Below are 11,037 nucleotides of genomic sequence, written 5' to 3' on the forward strand. Positions count from 1 at the left end.
GTGTTTGATTACCAGTTTTGAGCAGTCCCATTCAGATGGGTAAATACTTCACTTCTAACATGCAAGCAATTTTTTCCAATTTTTCCCAGCCACCCCCTCCCAAGTATGTTGGAATAAGCTCAGCCAGGTAATGACTAGCCAGAAGAAAAACATTTCTTTTTAGGAACTCACACCAGCTCAGACTTGTTCTTTTCTGAGTCTGTGCCTTGGAGAAGTTCAGGAAACTTGTCATTTCTACACAGTAACTGCCTCCTAAAATAGACTCACAAACAGGCTCTGGCAGCACCTGAATCTGGCACATCTTATGACTCCAGAAGGGGAATGACACAGCTGAGTTGGTGAGGAGCTGTGACATGTTTTTGGGTTTTCCTTAGAACCCTTTGTCTTTTGGGAAATCATGAGCATTATTAGTGCTAGTGCTAATCACCTAGCTATTTAATCAATTCCTTACAGAGGAGTGAATACACTCAAATTCTCACTCAATTAGCTAGCCAAAAGTTAGACTGCCAGGGAGGGAATAATAGAAAAAGGTATAGAGGGTTGGTTTCCTTCAAGGACAAAGGAGGATCTATCTCTCTTAGGTAATTTCTTTAAATGCACAGAATTGCCTGGGATGGAAGGCACCTTAAAGATCATACACTCACAGCCACCTTGCCATGGGGATGGATGCCATCCACTAGCCCAGGGCGCTCAGAGCTCCATCCAACCTGGCCTTGAACATTTGTGGATCATTCACAACTTGTCTGATCAAGCTGTTCTGGCGCTTCAATATCCTCACAGTAAAGAATTTCTTCCTAATACCTATTCTAAACCTGCTCTTTTCTCAGTTTAAAGTCATTGCCTCTTGTCCTGTCACTACATAACCTTGTAAAACATCCCCCTCCATCTTTCTTTAGACTCCATTCAGAGACTGAAAGGACACAATTTGGTAACCTCAGAGACATCTCATTTCCAGACTGAAAAGTCTTTTAACTTTCCACATAACACATATATTCCAGCCCTCCAATCACCTTGGTGACCTCCTATGGACCTTCTCTAACAAGCTGGTGTCCCTCTTATGTTGAGGATCCCAGATCTGGATCCAGGACTCCAGGTGGACTCTCTATGAGGGCAGAGGGGCAGAATCCCCTCCCTCCCCTGCTGCCCACGGGGCTCTGGATGCAGCCCAGGACACGTTTGGCTCTCTGGGCTGTGAGTGCCATGGCCGGGCCATGTGCAGCCTCTCACCCACAGCACCCCCAAGCCCTTCTGGGCAGGGCTGCTCTGGGTCTGCTCATGCCCAGCCTGGGCTGGTACCTGGGACTGTCCAGACCCAGGTGCAGCACCAGCATTTGGTCTTGTAAAATCTCATCAGATTTCTTTGGGCCAACTTCTTGAGCTTGTCCAGATCAAATGTTGATCTGGTCAAAGCAGAAGCAGAAAATTACAGTAATTTAGAATTATGAAAAAACCAGGATTTTTAAATTAAGTTCTTTCCCAGTATTTACTAATAAAATGAATGCTACGTTGTAAGCACGGTAATCTTTCTCACTACGTGTCTCAACTTTTTTGCATAATCATATGTCCATATTAAGTGTTAATTATTTTTCCCTTTCAGGTAAGTTTGAATCCACAAATTCAGTGGGTTAAAAATAGAGTAAAACTAAGTTTATACAAATAATATTTTATTAGCATATCTATCTCTTATTTTTATGGGTAAATTTATGCATAAAGAATTGCAGTAGGTTGAACAAATTTTTGCCATTTCCTCACATTAACAGCTATATCAGGAAATCCAGTGCTATATATATGTCACACATATAGTTGTTCAAAAGATAGCTGAGACTTCTGCTTGGCATGAAGCCAAGGAGACAAGATCCGAAAGCCCATTAGCAGTGTATCATGACTGGGAATTAAAGAATCTTGTGGAACCATAAACTGTCTAGAAAGAAAATGAGAAAAATAATAGAATTTGATCAGAGGGTTTATATATTTTTATTAGTGCCTGGCAGCAGACTAGTAATTGACCATTTAAATGTGTACAGCAATATAATCATATTGTGTCAGATGCACAGTGCTCAGTAAGTCTGCAGACAGTATTCATACTCTAGACAGTAGAGTAATAATAATTTAAAAAACCCAATCAACCAACCAACTAAAAAATTACAAAAAAACCCCAAACAAAATCCCAACCCCCCAAAACCTGACTAGAATTAATACAGCTCTTATCTGTATTTATCAAGCTGATATTCTCTGGAACATGGGGTTTTCTGAAGGAATCAAAACCAAATGTTTCCAGACTATCAATGTCAATAATTACATAGCAAGTGCTGCTGGGAAACTAGAAATCCCACATTAAAATTCCAATCTAAAACACTCAAAACATAACTACCCCATTAAACTCTGTTTAAATAAGGTAAAAATAGCTGGTCAATGCATAGCAATTTTGCATAGTCCAGAAGATGAATGCTGCAAGGTAGAACTACCTTTCTGTCAGTGGCTGCAAACAGTAATATTCTGAAGTACAGCTGGCCCATTAGTCAAGAATTTCATAGCAAATCTCAGGAATAAAATACTACTTTCTTCATAACAGAATATAAAATGAATATAGAGGAATATTGATGTTAGATTTTATGTTTCCTAAAACACTGAAGGCATGAGAAGCCAGATTTTTTGGTTGTAAAGTCCTGTGTTTAAATACCAAAAGGACTGTATTTAGAAAACCAAGGATGTTTAAGAAGTTCCAGGATCTTTTTTTGGCTTTTCCATTTAAGTTTAGTGACACTACAACCCTAATATTAATTCATTTTAGTTCCCAACACTTTTGAGAAGTTTGTGGATGTAGAGTTAATGAACACAACTGAAGATTCTCCAAGTAAATACAAACAGAAAGTCAGAACTTTAGCTGATTATGGAAACATTAACAGTAGGTTTTTGTTGTCCTCCTTGCCCACTAAAATGGTCTTACTGTTTACTTGTTAAGATATTTATATAGAATTTAAAGATAGAAAGCAAAAACTTCAAAGAAAAAAAGAGAAAATAAACATGGCTTGTTTATCCCTCTTCATTCTTTCCCCTCTCCCCCCCAGCCAAGTGCCTTTCCTGTGCTTACCTTGTTCTGATCTTTCAAATCCACCCAACTGGACAAGAACCATCTGCTGCAGCACCACAGCCCACAAGGCCAGGAATAGCATGGAGAACTATAGCATCACTTAGCCCACAGGCTGTTTTCTCACGACTGCTGAAAACATGTCCAACAGCCAGGTCATACTGCCTTCCATCTCCCACAGAACAGATTGCAGTGACTCAGGATCCTTCTGGGTCAGAAGTCCGCTGGGCCAACTTGCTGCTGCCATACACAGAACTAATTCACCCTCTTACAGCCACTCCACCAAGTCTATTTTCAAATCATTTATATGCATTCTGGCAGACAAGTAAATGCCTTCTAGCAGGAGACTGATATGAAGCTTTGGGACATTCAATGAAAACAGATGTGCAATTCAGTTTAACACCAGACAACTTGTTTTTCTTAATATGCTTTTTTCTAAAATGATGCTTCATCAAACTACAGCAAGTCTTGTAGTGGTATCACATCTTCTCTGCATTTCTTGAGGACCTCTTAGAACTATATGTGGGGTGCTAACACCTTGCTATGCAAAACCAGAGCTTATTTTAGTGATTTGATTAATCCATTCTAGGTCAGTAAAGCTTGCACGCATTAAAGTTAGTTGACTTCACAAGCTGACTATAAAAATTATACAGAGAAGGGGAGGGGTTACTGCCAGAGATAGAAGAACTTTAAATAATAAAAATTAATAAACTCCACAGCAGAAGAATTCAGATGGAATTATAATGTATCCTTCTTTGTTGTTTCCTGCTTACTATGTAGTAGAACTTACACTGGCAATTAAATCATAGTAATATGTATGTTTATGTACTGAACTTCCCTTACATTCTCCTCATCCTCTCCCTAAACGCACAAACTAAAATGACACAGAAATTAGCCAAACTGCAAAAAGTCCAAACAACTCCTAAAATAGTCTCAAAACCATTCACTTGAAAAAGATTCAGGTACCACCTGAAGTCAACAGAGGAACTTTCCTACTGGTACCTTATATGGGAACAACTACGACGTGAAATCTTCATACAGAAAGACAGCTATATTAAGCAAGATAAATAGCATTGTCTTTCCTTGCTGTTATTCTTCACTGCTCACCACTGCCGTATACACTCTGATAATAATCCACTGACAGCCGAATGAAAAATGCATTGAGAGCCTCTGATATAAAGCAACATTGTGACTACCTAATTAGTACCATAAATATTACATATTTTTAAATTTAAAATATAAACATTAGTTCCATAAAACTTTTGTATTACATTAAACCAAGTTTGAGATACATGAATTGCAGTACAAGAACATCTTTGTTTCCCTACTTTGAAAAATATTTTAAAAGTTGATATAAAATCCTGGAACATCACAGCAAGACTGATTTCAATATGGTACTGCAGTAATGATAGCTTAAGAACCAGTAAAAGGAGGCAAGAAAAAAACCACAAGGAAATTATTTCCCCAAGCAATTGTAATGTCTGCAAAAGGAAAGAATGAAAGTGATTGGTAGCATCAAGACAAGTAATAAATCTAAACAGTCTGTGAAGGCACTACGCTCTGTACACCTCCACTGCAAAATGCAAATTACTTTCAGTAGCGTTTTTTTACTCCTGAAAGGTGTTCCAGGAGTTTCAAACACAAAAGTACTTAAAAAAACAGTCACAACTTTTCTGGTTGTTTGTCTGAGCCTTTTGCTGTTGACAGATGCTTCCTAAATAGCTATAGCAAAGATTATTTGTAGGAAAGATGAAGACTTGACACCTTCCTAGGTGCTCTGTACACAAATTTCAGGAAAGGTAGGAAAAGCTCTTCATCTGGGACAAATCTTCCTTTCTGAGGAGAAAAGCACAGTGGAAGTTGTACCTTCAGATAATGATCTTTTTCCCCACCCAGAGATCGGTGGTTCTTAAACACTACAAGTTACAAGGCTCTTTACAGACAGCAGTCTTCTCCTGTCAAAGGTAAAAATAATCTAGTGCTAATGAAAAAAGCATAATTACTTAGAAACCAACTAGATACCATAGGTCACAAAGTAAGGAACTTGTAGGTAATGGGCTGAAAGGCAGAAGGAAGCACTACTAATCTCTTTGCGGCAGCTGGTGCCTCTTTCTGCTTCTCCTACTGGAGAATCAGGATGATACTTTGTCTATGCCAGGACTATTGAGGGATGCAGAAAGGTAAAGCACAATTCAGCCAGAGAGTGAAAACAGATACCTATTGTGCTACCCAAGCAATTATTTCTGAATACTGACTTTCTGTATCTCCAGGCTGGCATCTCAAGCTCAAAGAAGCTAATTCTGTTTTAAATGCCCTGATGCTCCAAAGAGATATTGTGAAAAAGACTGCTGAGTCTCAGTAACTACCACCAATGCTGTGATAATAAAGGAAGAACTGCTCATAAATACTGTGTCCTCTCCTGCTCCCTGTGAGGGCAACTATGAGTTCAACTGCAACCATTCACATGTGAGGCTCTGCCAGGTTGTGCTTGCTTACAGACTGCTCATGCAACATCAGTATGACTGAGTGCAAAACCTCCCAACTGAGAATAAAGAGCTCTTAAATAAAAAGAGAGAAATGTCAACCTGAAGAGACTGGGCTTTTTTTCTAGTGGGAATATCCCCATGGAAATTCCTCTAAATCTAATATGCAAAACCACACTGTTTTAAACTAAGAGTTCAGGAGGCTCATTTAAATTATCTGCACAGAGAAAAAAAAAACCAAACAAAAAAAACCAACAAAACACAAATGAACATATGTAGAAAGTTCATTAAAAGAATAACAGCTGTGAATGAACAAATCAACTATTGCACAAAACTGATCTACAGAAATAAATAACAGCATTTCAATCAATTTTAAGATCCAGACATTCATAGCTTGATTTGTCAATGTTTGTAGCATTTTACAGCACTTTCCAGAGTCAAAGTGCATACTAAGTCTTTCATGGTCAATATTTACCATAGAAAAGTTCTCTCAAGCTGAGTATCAAGAGAAGAGAGCTGAGAGAAAATACAAAAAGGAACCAGTAAATACCACTAGGTTTCAATTACCTATTTGGCACTTGACAAACAGAATCTATGATAAAAGCAGTCAGATAGAGAAGCCTCCAACTACTACAACCACATAGTTCTTTGTGCGTTGCCTTGCATATCCTTCCAATAGGATCCTACTCCTCTCTTAAAGGATTGGCAGCAAATTAAATAGAACCAGCATTAAATAGAATGTTAAGTAAAATTTTAAGCACATGCTGAACTTTAAATATTTAAAATGTACCATTAATATATAAAAAGAATTGAAGACATTTAAGGACCAGAGATAGGAGCCTTATCATCCTTAAAAGTAAGCCTATGTTTTAAAGCTTTGCAGAATCAAGGTTTAAACTCTAATAAATATTCCTAAAAGAGTCCTAAAAGAGCCCTTGCTGAATCTTACTCTTTTGCCTTACCACTGAAGTATCTGCATGTGCTTCAGACTCTCTGACGGCCCATTTTAGGCTCTCCATACTTGGTACTAAGCTCTGTGAAGCACATCTTTCACAAAGACATTGCAGAAGAATATGTAGAAGGAAGTTTAACAGCCAACAATGTCAAGAGTACAGTATCACAATTGACATTAACATTTCACCAATATGGAATGCCAAAAATAATCAGGAATTAATTTAGGCTCAATTTGTCAAATGAGATGCTTACAGTTACATTCCTAACCCAGGAATGCTGATTTGAATGCTGACTTAGTTTTCAGAGGTGTTGAGAACTTGCAAAGTTCAGGGTTTCAGACTTCAAACATCACACCATTTGTTGAAATACCTAAATATAAATTATATGTAACATAATTGGAGGTTAGGCTGAATTGCTTCAAAATTTTGTTGATGAGAAAATTAAAATCAGTCACTACTTTATTCAAATGAAACAACCAACAGAAGCATCCAAAATCATGTAGTGACTGTGGTTTTATAACAGTATGGAACTCAGCACTGTAGCTACATGAAACCAAATCAAGCTAGCTAGAAAGCCAATCTTTAACAGCTAATCTTTAACCTGGAAACAGAAAGAAATAGCATTGATGTTCTTTGTTGTACCCAATTTTGAATAATTTTTTGGAAGATGATTGTAAATCATCTGGGCAGAGAAAACATTTCCATAAATGGCCACAGCTGAAATGCATCCACACAAAAATTAAAAATAAAACAGAATTATGCATCAAACTAACATAAGTGTTATCTATTACAAAGTGCAAGAAGAATGCAGCTCACATTGAACATAAACCATAGTATGCTCAGAAAGAAGACCAACTAACCTACATGCAACCAACTGAAAATGTAAAATAAATTATAACTTTAAAAAATTATTACACAAAAGTCACCTGTGTGCACTGTGTGGCATGGTTCCACACAGACTTCAGTTAATCTGGTCACTGTCCTCTATTTTTGATGACAAAGATTAGCAGAGAAACAGAAAGCTACAGAGAGAAATGTGCCTGAAGCATAAGCCCTCTCTCCCACATACCAACAAGATCCTATCTCATGTACTTACTGGAAGCCAAGCACACAGGGCAGAACCTTAGTACAGGTTCCAAAAAACAAATTAACTTTTTCTCAAAATAAGTAATTGAACAACTAGAAGAGAAATGTTTTTCTCCTTCATATGCAAATGCTCATCTATCTACATAAAAACAAATTCTCATAGAACTGAGAGGGAAAATTCTCTCCCTCCTACAATTTCCTTTTTCACCCCCAAATGTCATATTATACATAATAGCATGTTAGTTAGACATATGTATAGAGTAATAAATGACTTCATACACTGTTGTGTCAGAAGACACATGGACTGTTTGTAGTAATTGTAATAAAATGCCATTTTTAGGATAGCCCACATATTTGAGCATTTGCTTCACTTTCATCTGCCAAAATATGTAATACCATGAGTGTTTGGTGCTTAAAACTATTTTTTGATTCTTACTTGTATCTGGAATTACAAAACATTTTATTAGGAGAAAATATACTTTAAAACACAACTTATGGAGAAGCAACTTCAGTGTTTTCACGATATCTGTTTCCTCTTACACAAGCCATATACAACATGTAACAAATGGATAAAGCTCAATGAAGGAAAATTAGACATCTAAAACCAAATACAACCACATCAGATTGATCTAGTTAAACAAGAATGCATGTTGCAAATTTTGTCTCCCCAGCTAGTATTTTGCGTCTAAATTTCTATCAATGCAATGACCTACCTACTCATGAACACAGGTTCTTTAAAAGGATTTCCCACACACAAAACACAACCAAACTGTGAAACTTGCTGCCACAGAATGCTATGGATGCCAGAAGTGTAAATAGATTCAACAATTAATTTGACAAATTCATGGGAGAAGCATTATTTTAGGTGGAAAGGTATGAATGCAACACTGCATGATTAGAAAGGACATAAAGATCAATCAAAACTAGGATAGGATGATGGATGAAGCATCACTGTGTACCTACACTGGCATAATGGCACTGCAAGCCAACCATGGTCAGAAAACGACACTGGGAAAAATGATCCTTTGGTGTGACTCAGTGCTGAACTTAGTGTCTTGCAGTTCCATACCAAAGCTTTTATCTACTTCCAAAACACAATCTACTTCCATTCTGTATATCATACCTAGATCTTTTATATATAAACTGAAACAAACACCAGAGTGATCAATTGTCTAGTGATACTGGTGCACAGAGAACCGCATGAACCTATTCATGCAGTCTGTATATTCATACTTCACTAAGAACAACTCAGTACACATGTCTTTACATTGTCTTGCCAATCAAAATATTGAACCCCTATTAAGAAAAATGTTATTAATATTTTTAACAAGAAGTTATTTAGAATAATTTTAAATTTAATTTTGATTATGAGAAGGCATCTTTGCCATATTTTAAGTCCAAGAAGAGATGTTTCTATTAAAAAGAAAGAATGCTCCATACTTTCTGAACACACAAAATTATAGTGAAGTATCTAAGACAGTTAAAGAAGTTTTTGGACATGATAGCACATAAAAACACTAATTCCAGGAACAAAAGACCCCGGATTATGGAAAATTTCTCTTACTCAATGGCATCATATATCAGTTTCCTTGTGGAGTTGTGTTATTACATATTTTATTATCATTTCATAATGTAATGGTTTGTTCCTATGTACCTCCCATATTCAACTTGGTTTGTCCCTAGTTTTCCCACCTTACCCAAGTGTCAATCCTCCCCTGAAGTGCCGAATCATTCCCTTGTCCCCTCCCAGGTGCCCTGTCAGTCACTCGGTATCCCTTCCCATACATCCAGAAGCTTCCATCCTAGGTGCTGGGTGATTGGCCAAGGGCCTGGGGTCCCTCCCATATTCATCCCTCATTGGTTCCCATATGTGTCTGTCTATACAAGAGCCACTCCTCCTTGTACTCCCATTGGCCGGTCGATTCCCCTCCCTCTTAGTATATAAGATGTTGCAAGCACCCTGCTGGTGCTCTTGTTAGCTGGCATCATTCAGGTGTTGTTGGGCCCTGTTCCAATAAACTTTGGATTCAGCCCCTAACAAGAGACTCTCTGTTACACTGTGGGATTCAGCTGCATCTTTCTACAAGGCAGTCTCCAAAGCCCTGCTGGGCTCAGCGGAGGGTGCTTCCATTTGCCCCTCTCGCTCCATTGGAGAGCTAGCCGGGGCAGAAAGGGACTGAGAACCGGGACTTGGGGCGAGAGTGCGGTATTTCCTTAACCAAGAAAACACAACAAAATTTCCTAGGCAATATTTGAATGCAAATGAAAAGCAATGCTTATGAAATCAGATTCAAAACCCCAATTTTTTTTGAGCAATAAGATTATATTCAGACAGTAGAAGGGGAGCACAGTTTTGATTAAAAAAATAGAATTCCTTTCAAAGAGAAAAAACTTAGCCAAAGGATGCCAAAGCAACACCATATAGCAGATGTTATTGGGGGGCTACACACCTCTCATGATCCAATGTAAATAAGGAAAAGTAACAGTATAAGAAAAGAGCTGGAAATCAGAGTTTGTGTCTTTGGTTTTCAAGGAAAAATAAAGTAAAACATGAAAGAATTGAATGGTATTAAAGGTCTAGGTTTTTTAAACAAGGCAGTTGCTTAACTGAATGTAATAAAATGAAAGTTAAAAAGAGATAGAATATCATTACTAATTCTTGGACATCAATTGCAGATTTCCACCAACATAAAACACCTATAAACATTTCAAAAAGAAGTGTGAGGCTGAACCATCAAAAGTGTAAAAATCCCTGCACTTCAGGGGAGGATTGCAAGCTTGAGCCAACAGGGTGCAGTTCAATACTTCAGCAGAGAAGGAGGGAACATTCCTCAGGTATAAACCACTAGTAATTAGGCTAATATATGATGTGCATGGCAGCTTTTAGGTTTCTATCACATAGCATTCTAGTTTATATTATTAACATTACGTTACTAAAAATCAATAGCAAATATGTGCTGTAACCTGGTGTTCTGGATAGCTGCCTGTTGGACTTGACTTTCAGAGGCTTTTTGAGTGTAGGATATTTGACATAGTGTGAAAGGCATAAATATTTTTAGCATCACTTAAAACTACCAAAAGATATCCACAGATGAGCTACAAACTAAAGTGGAGGAACTCATGCAGACAATACAACCTTGGAAGTCAGCAAAGCTTAGACCTCCCAAACTTCCTGGTTGTTTTTCCTCTTGCTTTGGGTATATAAAAAAAGAGGAAAACACAACCTTTTTAAATTTACAGACTGCTATTAGGTTTCTTAGCAGTCAGCCCGGGGTCAGTTATAGGAAGATTCTTTTCACATGATGGATAACAGAAGTAAACTGAATTTATGAAAAGCATTATTTGAGAATCTAGACTAGATCTTATCTTGTTTTCACCAACAACAAGCTTGGGAATTAAACAGATTACAAACATTAAGTATTTAAAA

The 11,037-nt window shown here is 37.5% G+C and overlaps 1 protein-coding gene across 8 annotated transcripts in view; it reads right to left on the minus strand.

Moving 5' to 3' along the window:
- ARL15 (ARF like GTPase 15) overlaps nucleotides 1–11,037 on the minus strand; it is a 224,384-nt gene that overhangs the window by 24,767 nt on the left and 188,580 nt on the right. The window lies entirely within an intron of this gene.

Source organism: Lonchura striata, chromosome Z (genome assembly GCF_050655825.1).
Source record: "Lonchura striata isolate lonStrDom1 chromosome Z, ASM5065582v1, whole genome shotgun sequence".
Lineage (NCBI taxonomy): Eukaryota > Metazoa > Chordata > Aves > Passeriformes > Estrildidae > Lonchura > Lonchura striata.